A 5,582-nucleotide genomic window follows, 5' to 3' on the forward strand; every position below is an offset into this window, starting at 1 on the left:
GAGTTTCTCTAATCGACAACCATCACTTAAGAGTTATAGTGATGATACATCGATCTACCTCATGTTGTCAGAACATCCTATACCCGACCAAAGGTATAAGACCTAAACTGCCTAATGGATCCACTAGTCTACTGTGAAAAGGGTTCATCTAAAAAGTATGGCCTTTTTCTATCCTTGGTGGCTACATGGTTTTACGGAGATGTGAGTTCACTCATGCTCATCCCCAATTCACTGCTTAAAACTACTCCCATAATATACTGACTCTTATGTTTTTAAAACAGACTTCTTCTGTGGTTTGAGATTAGTGCTCAAAACTCAGCTCAAAGTCTAATTTAGAAATCTTAGTTTCCCTACTTGCTCTATTTATAAATTTATTACTCCTTTCTTATAACTAGCCCGAAGGCTCTCTGGAAATCCAAGTTTCCATACTTGTTAAATGTGAAAACATTTTAAATCTCTTTGGGGATACTTGATCCCCATATACTTTTGAAGAAAGGAGCTTCAACTTTACTCTTTACTCTTTACTCCTTACTCTTTAGTTAGCTTGAAACTTGAGTCTTGAAAAAAAGTTAAAACGTTGTTAAAGAGCATAGAGAACTCTTAAAACATTATTTTGCCTTGCTTCTTGAATTCTAGCCTCGACTCTTAACTTCTTTGACTTTGATCCTAACTTTCCTTGAATTGGATTATGGATTCAAGGTTCATGATCTCATGTTTAGGGATGATTCCATGATGTTTAGATGTACCTTAGAGTGTTGGAATCAACTAGGAAACATGGGTACATCTCTTAGGAACTAGAACGAAAAGATGGGGAATAAATAGGGTGAACTAGCAACCTTATCTCTCTTACAGGCGTCGGCTTCCAGGCCCCAAACTTCAGAGTACAAGTTGGCCTGCTCTAGCTCGCGTGCTGCCCCAAGGCCCTACGGACATAGACTTTCATGTGGGGCTATGGGAGGCGCGGCAACCCAGCTTTCTGCGAACAGGCATTTCGACTTTTCTTCTCCGTTTTTCATCTCTAAACCTTTAAACTTCCATGGTTCTTTCTCCAAACACTTAGGATCACTAATACCCAAAATATTAGACTCGAAAAACAACAGGAAACACAAATCAAATCAACTCTAGGCTTGCAACAACTCAACCAACAAGAATTCATCAATATTCTTCAAGAACTTCACTTTTCGTCCTTCAATCTACTCAAAATCACTGAATTAAACATGTTGGTGTATGGGTGGACTAACCCAACATGAAAATATCTTACATACCTTGATAGGGTTAACTCCCCACGAATTCCACTCGCAAAACCTTAGCGTTTTTGGTGAATCCTTGATCTTTCTCCCTTTTCCTTATCTCTTCTCTTTTCTCCAATCCCTAAGCGTAAAATAACTTTTCTAATATGAACTAAAACTTATTTTTACACCAAATAAATCCCTAAAACTAAATAAGAAATAAATGGGTAAAAAGACAAGTTTGCCCTTACTTAAAACGGGAACCAGACTTTCCTCACTTCAGCAGCCCAACTTCCGATAAGCATATCTTCCACATACAATATCGAAAATATGTAAACTCGGCAGCATTGGAAAGATCTCTCCAAGAGATTCCCAACCATATCAAGAACTACCCCTAACTCATCCTGATCTAGAAGTTATGGCCGTTTGAAAATAACCAAAACTCACTTTCTAAACTTAGGAAATTTTCCATATTTTTTTCTTATCTTTCCAAAAGTGATAAATTTTAGTTTCTTAGCTTATTCTTGGCTATTACGATTACGAGATCGTACAATATCTCCCCCTTTGGAACATTCGTCCTCGAACAAAATTTCTTTCACTAAGCTAAGAATACTAACATCAATTTTAACACTCAACAATCAGAAGCAAGTAACAACATCCTTACTAATAGTTTATAAAGTACTAAGAAGAGAATTAGTACCTTTATCTGCATTCTCTCCGGATTTAAAGAGATGTGGATATCTCTTCTTCATATCCTCTTCAGCTTCTACAGCAAATTGGTTCCTCCAAAGGACCTTGACTGGCGCAACCTACTTTGTTATCAACTTGCGAACTTGGCGATCTAAAATCGAAACCGAAATACCTTCATAGGATAAGCTATCCTTAATCCCAATATTTTCAGTTGGTAGAATTAATGAAGGATCACCCATGCACTTCTTCGACATAGAGATATGAAACACCGGATGAACCGCTACTAAGTCTTGTGGTAACTCCAAATCATAAGCAACATTGTAAATTATCTTGGATATTCTATAAGGTCCAATACACTGGGGACTAAGTTTGCCCTTCTTATAAAACCTCATAACACCCTTCATGGGTGAAACTTTCAGATATACTCAGTTATCCGCTTCAAACTTCAATGGCCTTCTCCTCACATCTGTGTAGGACTTTTGACGACTCTGTGCCGTTTTTAATATTTTTTGAATCACCTTCACCTTCTCCATAGCTTCGTGAACTAAAACTGGTCCTATCAACCCTGCTTCACAAACTTTGAACAACCCAATAGGAGATATGCATATTCTCAGACAAAGATCTTCATATGGAGTCATTTGGATGCTCGAATGGTAGTTGTTGTTTTAAGTGAACTCAATGAAAGGTAGGTGATCATCCCAATTCCCTTGAAATCTATCACATAGGTCCTCAACATATCTTCTAAGGTCTTAATAGTACGCTCCACTTGCCCATCCATCTATGGATGAAAAGCAGTGCTTAAGTTCACCTTTGAACCCAAACCTTTCTTGAAAGACTTCCAAAATTGAGCAGTAAATTATGCACCTCGATCTGAAATGATCGAAACTGGGACTCCATAAAGTCTCACCACCTATTGAATGTTTAACTTTGCATTATCCTTTGTCCAATGAGTGGTCTTTACCGGCAAAAAGTGGGCTGATTTTGTCGTTTTATAGGAAATTACCCAATTACAATCATGCTTCCAGCGAGACCTTGATAACCCTGTGATGAAGTCCATATCAATAATCTCCCACTTCCATTCCGGAAGTTCTATATTCTAAGCCAACGCTCCAGGACTTTGGTGCTTTACTTTATTTTGTTAACAATTCTGGCACTTGGCGACAAATGCAGAAATGCCCTTCTTCATACCTTTCAACCAATATATCTCTCTTAAATCACGGTACATCTTTGTGGAACTCAGATGAATGGAATATCTAGAGCTATGAGCTTCCTCCATGATCCTTTCTTGGAGTTCATCCACCCTAGGTACACACAACCTGTCTTGATACTTCAGCCACCATCTCCCCTTGTTCAAAATCCAATACTCTTTGCTTATGAATGTTCTCCTTCAAGTCAAGCAAAATGGGGTCTTGGTATTGCTTTTCTTTCACTTCTGACCCTAATGATGATTCAGCCTCATTGGTCACCACTATTTTTCATTCTATGGAATCCATAATTCAGACTCTTAAGTGTGCAAGTCTATGCACATCTTTTGCTAGTTACTTCTTCCTTTCTTCTAGATGGGCGGTACTACACATAGAAAACCTGCTTAAGGAATCAGTAACCACATTAGCCTTACGTGGGTGGTAATGAATGCTCATATCATAATCCTTGAGCAATTTTAACCATTTCCTTTGATTGATATTAAGATCTTTCTAAGTGAACAGATATTGCAGGCTTTTATGATTAGTGAATATATCAACATGAACACCATAGAAATAGTTACTCCATAATCAAGGAAAAAACTACGGCAGCCAACTCTAAGTCATGGGTTGGAAAATTCTTATCATGGACCTTCAACTGTCTGGAGGCATAAGCTATAACATTGTCATTTTTCATTAGAACACAACCCAAACCAACACTTGATGCATCACAGTACACCACAAAACCTTGAGTACCTTCTGGCAAGGTCAAAATTGGGGCAGTAGTCAACCTCTTTTTCAATTCCTAAAAACTTTTCACACAAGCTTCAGACCATTTAAATTTAACTGTCTTATGAGTCAACTTAGTTAAAGGAGACAAAATAGATGAAAACCCCTCAACAACCTTCTATAGTAGCGAGTCAAACCCAAAAACTCCTTATATCATTTGGAGACGTGGGCCTAGGCCAACTCTAAACTGCTTCTATCTTTTGAGTATCCACTTATTCCATCACCATAAACTATGTGGCCTAAGAATGACACAGACTCAAGCAAAAACTCACACTTGGAGAACTTGGCATACAACTCCTTATCTTTCAAAGCCTGAAGGACTATCCTGAGATGACTAGCATGATCTTCTTCATTCCTTGAATAGATTAATATGTCATCAATGAAGATGATAACAAACATATCTAAAAAAGGCTTGAAGACTCTGTTCGTAAGATCCATGAACGTTGTTGGTGCATTAGTTAAACCAAATGACATAACCGAAAATTCATAATGCCCATATCTGGTTCTAAAAGCTGTCCTTGGAATATCGTATTCCCTAACTTCCAACTGATTGTAGTCGGACCTGAGATCATTTTAGAGAAACATGAAGCACCCTGAACCTGGCTGAAAAGATCATAAATCCTTGGAAGAGGATATTTATTCTTGATCATGACCTTGTTCAATTGGCAGTAATCTATACACATCCAAATAGAACCATCTTACTTTCTCACAAATAAGACCAGAGCACCCCAAGGTGAGATTGGTCGAATGAAACCTTTATCTAACAGATCTTTCAACTATTCTTTCAAATCCTTTAACTCTGGTGGTGCCATTCTATATGGTGGAATAAAGATAGGACGAGTATCTGGAAGAAGATCTATGCCAAAGTCTATCTCTCTCTCAGGAGGGACTCCAGGAAGATCATCTGGAGAAACTTCTATGAACTCTTTTACTATTAGAACTGACTGAATATGAGGTATCTTCACACTAGAGTCATTAACTCGGACTAAGTGATAGACACACCCCTTAGAAACTAACTTCCTCGCCTAAAGGTACGAAATAAAACGACCCTTAGGCACTGTTGAACTGCTTTTCCACTCTAAGACTGGCTCATTTGTAAACTGAAACTTTACTACTCAAGTTCTACAATCAACTGAGGCATAGCAGGCATGAAGTCAGTCTATACCAAAAATGACATCAAAGTCTACCATGTCTAACTCAACTAAATCACCCATGGTATTCTTGTGATTGGCCGAAACGGGACAATCATGATAGACTCTTTCTGCTAGAATAGATTCACCAACAAGTGTGGAAAAACTGAATGGTTCACTAAGTTGCTCACAAATAATATCAAAGTTCATAGAAACATATGGAGTTACAAAATGTAAACTCAATCCTGGGTCTTGCAATGCATAAACAGTAAAATCAAAGACTTGAATCATACCAGTGACAACATCTGGCGAATTTTCATGCTCTTGGCGATTGTTGAGAGTAGGAGTGGCAAATGAGCTATCGAGTCGAATATGATTCGATCAAATAATGAGTTAAATAAAAATGGGTAAGTTACCAGACTCGACTCATACTTTAAATGGGTAAAACGAGTTTATCCAATGGATAATATGGGTAACCATATTACCTATATTATAGTAGAGATCTTGTTAAAAGCTTTAAAAAAAATCATCACTTAACTCCACCCCTACTAGCCCCCATCCCC

The sequence above is a fragment of the Solanum pennellii genome, chromosome 4 (assembly GCF_001406875.1).
Source record: "Solanum pennellii chromosome 4, SPENNV200".
In the NCBI taxonomy this organism is placed as follows: Eukaryota; Viridiplantae; Streptophyta; class Magnoliopsida; order Solanales; family Solanaceae; genus Solanum; species Solanum pennellii.